The sequence below is a fragment of the Nomia melanderi genome, chromosome 1 (assembly GCF_051020985.1).
Source record: "Nomia melanderi isolate GNS246 chromosome 1, iyNomMela1, whole genome shotgun sequence".
Taxonomy (NCBI): Eukaryota; Metazoa; Arthropoda; class Insecta; order Hymenoptera; family Halictidae; genus Nomia; species Nomia melanderi.
Genome location: NC_134999.1, coordinates 30,469,402 through 30,486,649, shown reverse-complemented (window position 1 = coordinate 30,486,649; position 17,248 = coordinate 30,469,402). Strand labels below are relative to the sequence as shown.

At 36.7% G+C, this 17,248-nt stretch overlaps 1 protein-coding gene across 5 annotated transcripts in view; it reads right to left on the bottom strand.

Moving 5' to 3' along the window:
• Positions 1–17,248, bottom strand: part of Pgant9 (polypeptide N-acetylgalactosaminyltransferase 9) — a 442,501-nt gene that overhangs the window by 286,414 nt on the left and 138,839 nt on the right. For 4 of the 5 annotated variants that reach the window (XM_076364365.1, XM_076364352.1, XM_076364362.1 and 1 more), the window contains one exon: positions 6,033–6,079. The exons of the other annotated variant lie outside the window; for it this stretch is intronic. The gene's annotated coding sequence lies outside the window, so the exon portion shown is untranslated. The remainder of the gene's footprint in view (positions 1–6,032; positions 6,080–17,248) is intronic. 5 annotated transcript variants of the gene reach the window in all.

Sequence of the window (17,248 nt, the reverse complement as noted above, 5' to 3'; positions counted from 1 at the left end):
TGAACATTTACCGAACAACATTTATAAAATTCTATATACGTCAAATTCACGTGTTCCGTAAGCTTCGTGTCGAAAATGATGAAGAAGAATCTTTTGAAAAAAATTCTTACACCTCAAACGTTTCAATGAAAGAAGATACGACTGTAGCAATGAAACGTGCTAAGATTCGAAGGGAAGTAAGGAACAAAGGGTGGCGATAAAGGGTATGAACTCATCAGTCATGTTGCATCCCATTTATAGCGATCGGGGTTGGGCACTCCTATCTCCTTTGTTGAAGCTGATAATATTTCAGTGGCGAGCCGGAAGGAGGTGGAAAGTCGGCCCGGAAGAAATTGTGAGAACCGTCGCGTCGATAGTGATTGTTCGGATACGGGGCGATGAATTGCCCGAAGGATTAATCGTCGATCGACGTAAGCAAAGGGCATATCACGAAAATCGCGGATACGTGGGAAAAAGAAAAAGTTTATGAATACCTGGCCACCCCAGCCACGTCAAGGATCACTCTATTATTGAAGACAGACGACTCCGATGACTTGAGAAACCATTTTGCTTACAGTATCATCGTAAATATGGAATTTCAATCGAGTTCATGGTATTTTGATGGTCACTAAAGGAACCTAACAGCTTCGATCAGACTTTATACCTCTGAATTTTATGCATGAACATCGTATAAATACTTCTGCCAGTGATGATGAGAAAGGTAAGAAGAAACAATTAAGGTGAAACATTTATTTGTAGTCTTCATGCTTTCTCTTGTTTTCTTTAATGAACTGAGGATGATCTGTAAACTGTGGGTTTTCTTGTATTAATGGTCTTGGTAAGTTAAACAGACTGTAGAGAGAGGGGAAATTTTATTGAAATCCGCGTTATAGTAATTTCTGTAAGATTTTTAGAAGGTACATAGGTATAAACATCTGTAGTATGGAAATAAAATATTATTAATATGATTGCTGCGTTAGTACTCATAAAACCCCACAAAATCAAAGTATATAATTTATTTAATGACACAAATATCAAAAAATTAAGATTCATTGATAGTTATATTAAACTAAAATGTTCTTTTTAAATTATCATACCAAATTATCATATGCTTATCATTTATAGATCGATATCATATTTCAACTTTCTCTGCATGCTTATCATTTATAGATCATTGTCATATTTCAACTCCCTCGTATCCTATAATATCTCAACAAAATTTGTTTCAAACATTGCTGCAAACATTAATTTTCCAACCTAAACGAAGTCCGCTGGATTTAACTGAAGCACTGAAAGGGTTAAACTAAAAATTGGAAAACAAAATATTTCATATCTATCCAGAGTTATTCCAGATTGAAACAGAGAGTTACACACAACTTAATTTGCCGATCAATTACGTTACAAGGGGCCACGGTAACGTCTCCAATGGCCGGTCAATTCGAAACTCCGGAGGTCGTTACTTGACCGTAGTTTCGATCTGTCCACTTGACGCATAGTTTCCCTCGAACCGGGATATATACGACTCGGCACGGCCCGTTAAAACAATTACACGTTCGAGTTCGTGATCTCGGAAGTTTGTATAGAGTAAAACGGCCGTGGTTGTTCGGTCCGAGCGTCGACCAATCTGAAATCCTCTGACACGATTTACAAGTCCCACCCCGTCGCTTGTCCTCTATTTACGCAAGCATAAAAATAAAACAATGAAAATTTCAGAAGAATAAAAAGTACCAATACTTCATCGGTAAGCTGTTGAAACTTTTTACTTTTTACGTAACTGAAATATATTCAATAGACACTATCCCTAAACTATCAATGAAACGACTAATAAGAATCTTGTATTCAAATTTATTATAATAATTAATTATCTGATGATAATATTTTTGATTACCATAGAAAAATTATAAAAGGAACATAAACTTAGATGTAGAATTAAGGGAAAGAATAAATTTCTATTCTACTTGCATTTTTCTGACCCCTCGACGTATGATTTTATTTATAATATATGTTTCAGTTGTAATATTATAATTCAACGAATATATTCAAATTAGAGTTTCTATTTATTTCGAAGATAAAATACTGGGGATGGCAAACTAGTTGATTTCAACGTGTACGAGAAATGAGTAACGTTGATTTCGATTAAATTGAGTTTAAGAAATACAAGTGTGCATAAATATTCGCGATACTATCAAGGGAACGGTCCAATTTGTAGTAAAAGTGCGTTATCTTGAAATCACAGTTACGAGAGCGGATAAGTTTTCTTCGGAACGATCGGCGAGGCTGCAAATATTATTAACCGTATGATCCCTTTATGGAAGAATGACGGGCAGAGTATCGCAGAAAAGCGCGATACGGATACCTCATATAGTGGATATGAATATTAATGACGACGCGAGAACCTGTCTATGAAAGGTGGATATCGACCATCGGGAACCAGTTTACAATTTATTTGCATCTATATACTGGGTCCCTGTAAAAATGGCATCCTTTATCGTGCGTGCTGACCCCACCTTTGTCACAACACCATGTTGAACTCGTTAATTTATACATTGGATCGCATAATGGCAGTCCTCTTGTCGATTCTATACTCCTTATCTATTTTACATCAACGTTAATCACTTAATTAGTGGTCTACGAATGAAAGCAATCTTCTTATGCATGCTCATTCAGAACGAGTTATATCTGTTCTATTCTTAGAAGTATGTGCCTGTATTATTATCTAGATATGTTTGCTCTTTTAACTTCTTAGCGATTGTAATTGTAAAATGTAATGGAGGTGTATTAATATTTTAAAAAATTAACTAAGAAATTGAGCGATGTTTAATGCATTTATTCCATTTTTCGTGTTTCGATTAGCACGAAATTCAAATGGTTTTCAAACATATATTATATATTAGTAATATAATAAATAGTCAAATGTGCAACATTTAAAAATTCCAAATACTCGCTACTTTACCAAGAAGCTACGTACAAATCAATGATAACTACTAACAATTAACCTCACACGAAATACCAATATCTCGGCCACAAGAACAAACAGAATTCGTCTCGCAAAGACAATAAATGTATCTCTTGAACTCACATTAGAAGATTCCAAAGTAAATAACCACGAAGAATTAACCTCACACGAAATACCAATATCCCGACCACAAAAACAACACAAAGAATTCCTCTCGCGAAAAAGACAATGAATACTTGTCACGAACTAACATTAGGAGGACGCAACGAAAACCGTTCGACCATTTAATAAGGTTCTTGCGGGTCGTGCGACGGTTCTTACATCGGAGGTCGGAAAAAGGTTTCGTTTCGCGGGTATAAATCTGCATGATGGCGCGGATTTTTGCGGCGTCGGCGGCTGCAGCGGCGCGTGGGGTGAAGAAGCGAAGGGTTGAAAGAGTGATAGAGCCCGGCACGTCGTCGGGTTCATTAGACTTCTCGTATCGTCTCGCGTGTTACGCTCAAAATGGCTGGCGGAGCCAGGTGATCGATAGCGGCACATTATTTGTCGTTATGGGTGACACGTCCGCCGCGGCCTGGCCATAGTAAGAAATTGACGATTCGTATTCCTGAAGCGAACGCGATTAACCATCGTTACCTTTCCCTGATTACGCGCATTCCTCGCTTGCATACGGGAAACGGTATGTCTTGATTAGCTCCGGGCACCTCGAATTAGTCTCCACCGCGGCGAGAACGCTTTGCCGTGAAAATAAGGCAAATGGTCCCATTATCGAATATATCGAATGCTTTATGACACCTTGAACTCGTTTTATTAACGCTTTATCGTTAACTGCTTTTCATCGATCTTCCTCGGGATAAATCTTACGTTGGAGATATTAGGATTTTGTGAGTATCTAGAATTGGAAGTAGCAAGTGTGTGATTTAATTATTTAACCAGTTAACTATGGAATTTAGTTGAAAGAACCTCACGCACTAAAATCGAAAAATGGAGCGTGTACTCGTCGAACGCAGGACGAATGTACGTAGAGTATATTTTAATGAAGGATCAAAGCGAAACAAAGAAGAATTACAGTATCATGTCAAGCTTCACGATGACGTGTATACTCGTGAAACACAGTTAACTGGTTAAACAAGAGAAGTATATAGTTTTTTTCTTTCTTCTAGTGATCAAGAATTTGATGTGTAATTTAGGTTTTTAAAAGAGGTTCGATGGTTTGAAAAATCGCTTGAAAATAATTAAACATTTGCAGTGATGAAGTTCCATAATATTTAAAATACTTTAATTAGCTATCTATCAAATAAATATTTCCCAATTTAATTAATTAAAAATTGTATGTACTTAACGATTAAAAAAGTTCTCCTTCGCGGACGAAGATTCATTGAAATATTCAAAATCTTCCGCAGATGAAGCTAATAATGCTTACAATGAAGCTAATGCTTAAATAATAGAAGACATGGAAAATACGTATCGATCTCTTGCTGTTCCACTAATTAAATCATTTGTCTGCGACTTAGTATTCCAAATATGAAAATTTAATCTCCTCGAAATATCAACATTCGTCCGCATGGGGATAATTAAATCTGTTAAACCCATGGAATCACACAAAAATTAGCATACAGCAAAGGAACAGTCGGAAGGATAAAAATGAACCATCAATGAACATAATAATCGCAACGAAAAAGTAATCTTAAATTCAAAAGGCAAGTTCCTACAACAATCCTACCACCGGAAACGCAAAAATTCCGAAATTCTTGTTATCGAAACGTTAAAATTAGGCCGCGCTTCCGCAGTCTCCATACTGAACATCGACATCGAGTCAGCTTTTGCCCTTCTGCTCTACGCGAGGTTTCTGTCCACTACCGAAAATTCCAAACAATAATCCTGCACCACCCCAGTACATTAAATTCGTACCTTGTTCCAGTCGTAGCCACCCGATTTCGGGGTTGCGAGCCTACTGTTTATCGCTGTGGCGCTAAAGCCACGGATCCTTTTTTTCCTCTCCTTGAACATTATTTAAAGGGAAGCACTTATTCACGGGTGCAGTAAAGCGAGCCATTATAACTCTCCGGGGCCAAATAAAGCGGGGGTAGCTTACCAGCGGTATCGCTCGCTTTCATAAATCGAGCAACAAGATCTCACCTCCTTGGACAAAGGAACGACGAATGTTACTCGCGAGAAAGACTATATCCAGCGGCCGTGGGATGGGCTGGGACTTGATAATGAGCCCGGGAAGATACGAAGGTATCGCGAAATAAATCCGTGGCTCGGAACGAATGATAAAGGGGGCAGGGAGCTGTTGGAACGGTGCTCGAGGAACACCGCATCGGTGTTATCGAGGTCGTTCCGCGGGAGGAACTGCCAGGGAATATAATGCTCGGTGCTGTTCACTTGACCCTGGAGCACAACGACGCTTAACGAGCTGAAAACACTGAACGAAGATCTTCCGCGGAGCTGTATTTGTATGCTACTCTTCCTGGTTAATGCGAAAGATGACGCTACGCTGGTATGGGATTACTGGGACCCTCGGGTAATGGGAATTAAATGTTTGAATAACACCAAAACGATCTGAGGATTGCAGAGTTCAGCGGTGACTAATGTTCCTTGATCTGTTCGTGTTCTTCAGTTTGTGGAAGTGGTTCTTTGTTTGAGCAAGTGCAGAAATATTGTTGCCAATGTCTTTGAATTGTGGATGATTAAAAAGTTGAGGTTAGTTCGGGGAGTTTGAAGGAACTGTGGTTTGTGTACAACACGAAGAGACTTGGTTTTGGTATGTTAATAGGTGCACGAATGATAAAATCATTAATATATTTATAGTATAATGATTATGGGGAGTAAACTGTAGAATGTTCGGAGGACTAACCAAGGATAGCTATCAGTCTTTCCAAAGATAATTTCAATGTTGATAGTGGAACTAAGAATAATAATAGAATCAGCACATCTAAAATTTCAAGAGGTGACGTTTCAACAAAAGCGAGAAGCCTTCACAAACTTCCTATAATTACCCAAATTCTGAAAGAAATCTAAAGGAATCGTTACAGGGGCTCATTAGCCCGACTCCATAGATAATAATTAATTATTTTAACCGGTGAATACTCACAATCTCGTCGAACTTGGAACACAGGAAGCTTCCTCGCCGCCGGGACCCTGAAACGAAAGAAAGAAATATGATCGATCGGTTCCGGTCTTGGGTGGGAGATTTTCTCGAAATTATTGCCTCGCATTGTCCATTGAAAAATAAAGTTTCCCGGCTGTCTGGCGGTCGTAACGCCGTCCGACTGTATTAAAAATTCAAAAGGCGGTCCGGGGTTGGATGGAAGAAGGGTGGAAAGGTGGAGCCGAACTTCTAACTGAGTTGCGGGGCAGGCGAAAAAGCACCCCTGACCTTCGAGCGCGCCGGAGACGATCATTTCCTTCCCTCTTTCGTCCTCGGGGGACTCTCCTCGGCTTTCCCTCTCGACAAGAAGTTTCATTCGTCTCCCGCGCTGTTCCGCGGCCTTTTTTCCCGGCTACGAAACCTTGCGAAGAAATGTATTACGTCGGCCCCGTGGAATATTGCCGGAAGTACTGCGCTTCGGAGGGGTGAGTTTCTAGTGTTTCACGTTTTAGTGTGGATCGATGAGAAGAAAGTCGGATTAGAAGGTTCTTTTTATTCGATTTTTGAGGTAACAGTATTTCTCCCCTCGGTATGGATCCATAAAAATAAATGATACTGCCGAAATACTGGCCTCCGAAGAGGTGAGTTTCCAGTGTTTCACGTTTTAGAGTGGATCAATGAGAAGAAAGTCGGATTAGAAGGTTCTTTTTATTTTATTTTTGAGATAACAGTATTTCTTGTCAGAGCATTGATCGATGGAAAGAAATTATATTGCAGGAAATACTGGCCTCCAAAGAGGTGAGTTTTTAGTGTTTCACTGTTTTAGCGTGGATCAATGAGAAGAAAGTCGGATTAGAAGGTTCTTTTTATTTTATTTTTGAGATAACAGTATTTCTTGTCGGAATATGGATCGGTAGAAAGAAATTATTGCCCGAAGTACAGGGCTTCGGAGGGGTGAATTCTGTTTCACCAACACTGAATAGTGTTTTTATGTTTTAGCGTGGAACAATCAGAAAAAGGTGGGATTAAAAGGTTCTTTTTATTTCACTGTTGAGATAAATAGTATTTCTTGTCTGAGTATGGACTGATAGGAAAAAATTGGGGATGTTTTTTTACTTAATTTTTGAAACGAACCTCGCAGTGCTTTATGTCTGAATATAGAACAATAAAAAGAAAATAAGGTTAACTGTCTTTTTTATTTAACATTAACATTATTAACCAGTCAAATTATCTGTAATTTTCTTATGTAAATAACAAGAATGCATTTAGTAAAATTTTTATATTATATTATTATATATTTTTACATTATATTATTGAACATAATAATTCTTCCAGAAACCATGTGTTTCCTTTGAATAATTGTGATAGAAGAAATTAGAAATGAATCATTTTGGTTCATCTGATAGTTCTAGTGTTGATTTCTGGAACGCACTCTACGGTATGCAATATATTACAGGTTATATGTTTTATAAATTCAATTACGGGAAGCTATTCGTGCCAGTTATCAAATTCCAAGCAGTAGGAAGTGGTCCGTTAATGCTACGGTTCCGATAAAAACTAATTGGTCCTGTGACCTTACCCGGTAAAGATAATTACGCAGTGCAGTCTTTATCGTTTCTATGCACACGGGAATAATAAACTGTGACGGTATCGGCGAACACGACAGCCCGCAGCTTGGCTCTTTGTCGAGCAGTCTGTGGATCGATTTGTTTTCTTTTGGAACGGTTTTACATTGGAAATTCGAATTTCCGAATAATGCTCTTGATGTATTCGGATCAATGTTTGTGCAGTATGTTTCATTAATCGTTCGAAGATTATGCCGTTTAAACAAGAAGTCAGGCCTAATGAATTGTTTCTTGAGTTCTTATTTGCTACAATATTAATTTCACAGTTTAATTCGTAAAAATTTCAAGTGTAATATTAGTGTTTTATTATATATACTTTTGTTCGTTGAATTGGTGTATATGGATGAAAAATAATCATTTCTATACCATTGATATTTTTTTTAAAGTATTTTTGCAGTTCAGTGATAGAATGAAAAATACTATTATCAATTGAAAGCAAAAGACAGTAGTAGTTCATGAATAAATGCTTTTTTTGTGTATGTTAATGTCCCGCAAGCTACGGCAACAGAGACAATATGCAACTCCGGTAAATCCATATTCAAATAGAGAAAAATGAATATTCAAAAAGTACACGATACGAAAAATGTATACAACAAGGCAGTAAGTGCTAAACCAAAAAGTGACGTTATTTGAAGTCTTTAATATTGCTGAAATTGAAATGCTTGTGAACTGTTTAATAGTAATAACCCTTTATTACTTCACTGATATTATATTTTTCATTTAGCGAAGAATAGAATCAGTGCAAAATTCTTATTAAAAAAAACTATAATATTTCTTCTTACTATGGCAAATAGAATATTATTCGTTCTTCAAACCGAATAATTTTGCCAAGTACTCAACACATTTATTCACCCTTTAAATACAATGATATTTCAAAAGTATCCAATATTCATTCCTCGGAATTCATCATATTTAACAGTACCATCTATCATCTTCTAAGGATTCAATTATTTTCCGAAACTCTCGGCGTTAATTTATTTATTCCCCAAACTCATCTACTACCACAAACACCCAATACTTCTTCATCCCCTGAACTCAACAATTTCGCCAAATATGTAGTTCACAACAAGGTACCAAAGAGTTAATGCCGCTTATTCAGAAACCCTGCACTCCAGCAGTCGATTAAGCCCTACTCCGTCGACACATCGTTTCAAAAGCGAACCTTCCATTCGCCGGACTCACGAAAACGCTTCAGTCGAGCTGGCTAACCGGCTTCCCCTAAATTTTTCACAAGTCGCGCGTCTTCCATTAAGTTTTCTATGAACAGTCCGCGTACGTGCGAATCCCCGTGAAGTTTACACTCACATAGCTACGAGAAATCTCGCAATTACTAGTCGCTATCAACGCGTCCCGCATGTTGGTGTAAACACACTATCCAGCATAATTGTTTTGACACTTTCACGCTGTTGGACGAGTGAAAGTGGAGAAACTCTTTAAATAAAATGCTGCATAGTTTTGGTAATGATATTACCACGTTGAACGCCGCGCGATTTCATACAGCTAAATACATAAAATGGAAAATATGCAATATCAAATCATTCGATTGAATTGAATTATTATTATTGCACGTTCATTTAACCGAATGTCACGGCATTAGGTAGCATTATTTATAATGTAGAATCCTTATCAAATAATCATCGTTTAATTGAGTGAACTCTAGTAATTCAATTTAGATGGAGTCATCGGCGACCTCTGTGTCACTCAACATGTTAATTATGATGAAGGTATTAATCCTTCGTAAACGAGGACCTTTTTGAAGTATTTAAAATTAGTAACTTCTCAGGAGAAAGCTAAATTATGTATGAAACTTTTAGCCTCTCGTGGGAGAAGATTTTTTAAAAATATTCAAAGTCTTCACTGGAGAAAATTCAATTGTACATTAAATTTCTAAATACTAGAGAAGAAGAAAATTATGCATTTGTCTTTTATTCGAATGATTCAATTGTTTACTTACAAGTTTCAATTTTATATACGAGGTGGCTCAGAACGATAGTGGTCTAACTTCTATTGCTGAGTTTCCAAGAAAAATTTCGCAGAAACTTCTTTTTCACCAGATAACTCAGAAATAGTAGACCATTCTTTTGAGTTACTTATATAAAAGCTTAACGACGCCGATACGTCATCATTCATCTTGAAAGTCTTAACCTTTTGTACTTGTGAAGTGAGCCGATTTTAGTCACAGATTTGATACAGTAAAATTTTACATGTAATATTAAGCTTTGTATAAATAAGTTTGTTTCTTAACACTAGATCTACCGTACACGTTAAATTAACAGATTCAATTATCCTTATTTTTCAATTACTGATATTTTAAAGGTATTCAATATCCGAAATGATTTTGAAAACAAATAATTTCACTAAATCACTAACGAATATCTAAAGAAATCGAACAACAATATATTGTTGCAATCTTTATAAGGACTACGTATAGACTCCAATAAATCCTCAGTACTCCTAGTGTTTATCTATGTATCTGCCCTCATTAGTTTCAAACAGTCTAATCTTAATCTGTCTATAACCTAGTCTACATCTCATCGTACAATATTAATGGATAAAAGCGTTTTATACAGATAAAACTACCAAACCAGTCAAATTGACCCATTTCAGAACGTTTATTCTGCAAACATTCAAATAACCAAACCATTATTGTGAAAGATTTTCAATTAAATCCCTGTAGCTGCACTGCAACGAGACACCCTTCGAATCTCAATAAACGCATTGTTCCAATTTTCATTGAAAATTGGAAAGTCACCCTAATTATATAATAATAAAGATTTCCCACAGAATTTAACATAAATATTATTCAATTTGTTCGAAGGCAAATTGCATATTGATCCTCTGTTATCAATGATTATACCTTAGAGCACACGTTGACATAGAGTAAAACTGAAATTTTCTCTTAGTTTCAATAAATCATTAATAACAAAGCTAAATCGATCACAGTTCATAAAGAAATCATAGGGCAACAGGTTAATGTTAAATATTTCCAATAAAGATCTTTCCAACGCAAGGAATTAACAGCATCAATTATTAATAGCCCCAATACAAAGGAAAACATTTTAATAAGATCACGCCAAGTATCCAAACACTCGAGCACAGTGGCGTACACACTCTATCGCGTTTCGGCTGCGAATTTTTCTCTCTTGTAATTTTTCCCTTCACTTTGAAATTTCCGCGGCGCTCCTGCACGCTCGGAAACCCGCTTAATATTTTCCCGAGGAAACTTTCCTCTGTTCCTACGTGATCCTCGCACGCTTTACAAGCTTACATGTAAATAAGCCCTGCGCTCGGCCTCGCGGAAGCCTCGCGCGGCGAACGGACGATTATTAAAGCGACTATTATACGCGCGCGTGACATTGTAGTCCGCGGAACGAGCGTAAAGGGAAAGGGGAAACGCGGAGGCGAGCTCTTACCGAGCTGTCGAGGTGAATCGATACCGGCACGCTCGTGTCAGTGGACTCTGTGTGTAGGCGGTACTATTTGCTGCACGGAAACCCGTGGTCTCTGACGGATACGCCGCTAACCTGTTGGAATCGTCTTCGGGGATTGATTGCGGGAATAAACTCTGTTTATAAGATTCAGATTCAGAAGAATTTACTGACGCCCTGCTGGAAAGTCAATATTCTTGCGTATCCATTAGATTTTATAATGTTCTTGGAATGATCGTTGAACTTAACCATTTGTACTTGATAGGAACCTCTCAGTCGCCGATTTGACACAGCAAAATGGTAAAATTTGATATTTAACACGTTAACACGTTCGTTGCCAACGGTTATTTCAGTGACGGTCTCCTCAATTTTGATATTTTCTTTAATTCATTTAGTTCGAAAAATATGGAAGTTCTATTTACATATTTGCAAATATCTTTTGCATGTTTTAATTTTGCACTCCGAATGAAAGAGAAATTAAATTTCTTTGTTATCTATATTAATATATCAATTACCTTATTTTGTAAAAATTTTGAAAACAAACAAACAACATTCTAAACAAAAGTTTCCATTACCTTATTTCCAATTAAAAAACAATTTTTATTCCCTAATTCCAATAATTCCAATCCTATCAAGCAAATACCTTGCTCACCTCTAAAACCACATATTCCCTCTCTTCAACAATATTTTCTCACCCAAATGTCAACGAGCATCCACCTAATCAAAACTCCCTTCCCCAAAAGTTAAACACATCTAAAAGCAATGAAATAAATCATCAAAAACCTGTACTCAAGAATGTTGTACTCAAAATTTTGAAAACAAACAAACCACATTCGAGACAAAAATGTCCATTACCTTATTCCCAATTAAAAAAGAATTTTACTATGCCCTAATTCCAATCTAATCAACCAAATACCTTCCTCATCCCTAAATCCACATATTCCCTCTCCACAACATCATTCCACTCAAATGTCAAGAAACGTCTACCCAATCAAAACCTATTCCCAATTAAAAAATAATTTTACTATTCCCTAATTTCAATAATTCCAATCTAATCAACCAAATACTTTACTCGCCCCTAAATCCACATATTCCCTCTCCACAACATCATTCCACTCAAATGTCAAGAAACGTCTACCCAATCAAAACCTATTCCCAATTAAAAAATAATTTTACTATTCCCTAATTTCAATAATTCCAATCTAATCAACCAAATACTTTACTCGCCCCTAAATCCACATATTCCCTCTCCACAACAATATTATCCCACTCAAACGTCAAGAAACGTCTACCCAATCAAAACTCCCTTCCCTAAAAATTATTTGAACACATCCGAAAGCAAGAAAATAAATCATCAAAAACCTCACTAACGCGTGCTGCAAGCATCGAAAAGGCTAGGCGCGAGTTAGATCCGCTCCGCACTGTCTCCACGGGATTACTCGACCCGTTGTCGGCGCAAAGCTCCCCCGTATCTAAATTTTTGATTCGAACAAAAGGGCCGTGAGATGCGCCGTGACAATCGCTGTCCCGCCGTATCAACCCCGACTTTTACACGGTCCCACCGTATATCGTCTAATTTTAAAGCGATCGTCGCGCAGGACAAATTTACATTCCACTAGTGGCCCCCGGCCACACAAACAATGGCGTCCCATTGTGCGGGCGAGGCGCACGCTCCTTCGGCCTTCCGTACGTGGACTGGGAGTGACGGAATTGTTCGCACTTTATTTCCCATTCCATTATCCGGGGATCGGGGGAATCTCATGCATCATAAAAGAACGACCATCCGCCATCCCCCACCTCGATGAATTCACCAGGCGAAGTCCATCTGACTGAAAGGACCGGCCCGCGCAAATAGAATCTTTTCCACGGGGCGGCCCGGTTAGCCTCGTTTTATTGATTTATCGCAAGCGCGACGGGACCATCGAATTTCGAAGGATCATGTGCTTGTTCGCGTTTAACGCTAACCGCGTTTTTATTGAGATAAGTGAGACTTTTATAGAGCATTTTATAGAGTACATTCATAGGTATTTACTGGGGGTACATAGCGAGACAATGTAACTCGCGTTTCTTGAGAAGATTCAGTTTCAACGCTTTACACTCGTGTGCCGTGCTGGAGATGGCAATATTAATTTGTTATAGAATTCGTATGTCACGTTGGAGATGACAATACTACATAATTTATATTAAAACACGAACGTCACGTTAGAAATTGTTTTTGCGGGCGAAGATTCTTCGAAGCATACGAAACCTTCAACATATGAAGCTAAATTATACATCAATTGCTTGGTTAATAGAACAAAAGAAAACTACGTGCTGATCTCTTCCTGTTATACGTTATACGTTGGATAATTATAAAAATTACATCTTATTATAATGATAATAAATTAAATAAATATAAAATGTTGAGCTCCACCGTTGTAAATTGCTTCAATTCGTTTCCCTAAAAGTAAATACAAGTTTACACCCAACAGTATTGAAGGTAAATCGAGTACAAAGGATTAACTCTTTGTACTCTAGAAGTATTTGACTGAAAGTATTTATTGTTTTATAGTGAGATACAAGCGACGTTATTTGAAACTGACGAGAAATCGCAGATACATTGAGGAACAAGACTATTTTATTTCAATACTTCATATATTGATGCATTGTACAAAGTTCAATGTTACATATAGAATTTTATTGTTTAATTTTATAACATAATGAGTGATTCATACGTAGTTCTCCTTCATTTTGATACTTAAGACTTCGATAATTAATTCAATTTTTTATGAAAAGACGCAAGGGGTTAATTTTATTGTTAGTAGTATTCGGTGCGACGTGCATCTTTGAATGAGAAAAATGTATTAAAATGATTTCTTCTTAAACAGAGAAATGTAATATTGCAGTTTATTTTCAGTTGTCGATGAATAAAAGTGTGATATTTTGAAATCAGAAAATATTTATCGTCATTATATAATATTATTGTTAATATAATATCATATTGCTGCATTAGCATATTACCACATTACATGCAACAAATATATAGTAAAACTAAAGCTTCACGTTAAGATATGAAATAATCCTCAAACTAAATGAATATTCTCCTATTTCGTAACAATAAACGTCAATGCGTAATGAAGGAGGTATAAATATACATCGGTAAAGTCCGTGTAAATTGATTTCGACCCATGAAATCTAACTGTAAAACTATGAAAAATAGTTTTCATACCGGACAAGATTTATCCCGGCCATATCCGATAAACGCGATTTTCAACGGGCATATCAGCGAATCGAAAATGGCATCCGATCACTCCCCCGTTCGCGGTGATAAAAACCGCAGTTCGACGGGTCTCCTTGTACCGATACTTACGATATGGTTTCGCGTCGCGATCACGCGTGAAATCGGGTGGCCCCGATTTTCTCGCGACGCGACAAACGCCGGCACGAATAATCGGAAATCAATTAGCCCGTAATGCCACGTACCTTCCGGCACATCAAATAAATTTAATCACCGCCGACGGAATCCGGGTACCCATTAACTGCCGCTACCTGGGATCATAAAATCAAGTGCAGTCCGGCAATAATGAAATCGGCTCGTAAACGAGCAGCGTTCGCTGGCGGGAAAACGATCGCGGATTTTTGCGATTCCCGGCGAATCGCAGGGTCCCGTCGCGACGAGATGAAATTTTGATATAGCCGTGGATAACGTGCTGACTGTCTTGCAATTGGCTGTACAGACTTGAAAATTGGCGATTCGATTTTATGGGGAAATTAATTGACGATTGAGTATAAAATTTAGTTGGATACAATGGAGTTTTCGGGAGGAAAGGTTGAAATAATTTCAGTGGTTCGTTGATTATGTTTGGTGTGAGGTTAGATTGTTTTTATGTGTTTGTTTATTATAGTCCGGTAATGTCTGAGTAATGAGATACGTGTGTTATAATTGGCTGTATCATCGGAGGAAATTGGTGATTTGATTTTATGCGGGAAAATTAATTGACAGTTGAGTATAAAATTGATTTAGATATAATGGAGTTTTCGAGAGGAACGGTTGAAATAATTTGAACGGTTTGTCGATTATGTTTGGTGTAAGATTAGATTGTATTTATATGTTTGTTTAAAATTATTCGATGAGTTATATGTGTATCAAATGAATTTCTAAGAGAAGTAACATCCTGTGTAAACAGGAATTACCGTTTATTTATGTTGACGCTTTCAATGAATTAACGTAAAAGAGAATTTAACTTTGAAGGTGTAATCCTTTTAAATCAAAGGTTGTTTCTCAAATGTTTTCCCGGCTTCATTAAGTACGGTTTATATGAACTGTGGAATTATTTTAAAAAGTGCAAGAGTGTCAAATATAATTATTAAATTTCCTGCTAAAATGAAACCATTTCGTTTTATTGATACTAGAGCCACGTTAATTGAATAAATGTTGTTTAAAGTAGATGTTTGGAACCTTAAGAGATTTTCTACAAATAAAATAAACAAAAAGTATACTTAGCCCTTAGCTGCGATCGATATTGAATATCAGTCATTATATAACCCATAGTTTGTAGTTTAGTACAGGTACGTAAAAGGAACTTTTATGGCCTCGATAGGTTTATTCTTCGACGATATAGCTACTGTTAAGAATAATGTTCGATATTTCATGAGTACACAAAACAGTCCATTCGTTTTATGAGTATTTCGTTCAGTTCAATAAAGAGTGTCATAAACACTTATATTTACTACATTAATTTGATTGGTAGTAATGGATAAATACTGATACTATACAGTTTAATCAGCAACACATACTATATAGTTTATACGACACGCCCCGTAAATAAGTGATTTCCGATTCTACTTCCCTTTTTCACCTATAAACCATGATTAGAATACGTGCATTTTCCAAACCTTGATGAAAATATTTCCAACGCCAGGATACTAGGATAACTTTGTCAAATATACAAACATACATTTAAAAAATTCTATAATAATACTAACAAAACAAATTTATACGAACATTTTAATAAATTGGAATTCAATAAATTCTTTACTAATTGCATTCAGAAATTCTACAAATACAAATAACTACACTAGTGATAACAGTACAACGCTACACTCCAAAACCCCTAAATATTTTATGTACATTTTATTAAATCAATACAAAAGAGTAGTTCAAAGGACAAAACACATTTTCAACGACGTATGCAATAATAGCATTAAACAACTAAAATTTTCAAAAACAAATTCATCAAAATCTCACACTCTTCCTAATCAGAAAAAAGAATCTAACGCAATTGAAACACAACAGTGAAACATCTAATCCCACGAAAGCAACGCTACTGATCGAATGAAACGCACCGATAACAATAAATCAACGATCCACGTAAATTAGAAACATGTTCGACAGGCATCTACGCGGGCGGACCAGACAACTCGCGTGAAAAAGCAAATTGGAAGATCAGCGAAGCGAGCGTAATACGGAAGTAACGCGTATAATGCACGCGTATCGGTAATAAGGAGGCTCAGGCAATTAGAGCTGAATAATTAAAAGGTCGTTAGTCCCGTCGCGTCTGCCGGCGAAACAGCACGTCTTGCGTCTCGCCGAGTGATCGATTCGCGTAAAAATGGGACAAAAATAGAAAATTTCTTCTAACAATTGGAAATTTTTATGTAATTTGATTGACTATAGTCTAATACATATAACTGATACATTTTTTTATGTAATCCTACGTTTTAGATCAACGCTGAACCTAGCGAACAGTTAAATTGACGTTTTGAAATTTCTTTACAGAAACTTCAAGGGTGCATGTATCCAGACTAATTGATTTACAACTCAGTTTGCGTACTGCTAAATCAATTTCTTTAATAATTCCTCAGAGAAACACTGCGGATTTGAAATTCTGCGTTTTCTTTTGCTTATTTAACCCTTTGCACTCGAGAGGTGACTCTCAGTTACCATTTGATTCGATGTAACAAATTACAAAGTGTTATATATAATACTAAGTTTCGTATAATTCATCAATATGTGAATAATTCATCAATAAGTATAAAATAGATTTGTTTCTTAATTTACGTTTGTTTTCTCATTAGTTCGTTTCAAATAGTGTCGTCTATGTCTCATCGGAAAGTGTCGAATGTTTCTAATGAAAAGTTTCTGAGTGCAAAGGGTTAATTCTATATCAATTCCTATATTGTCCGA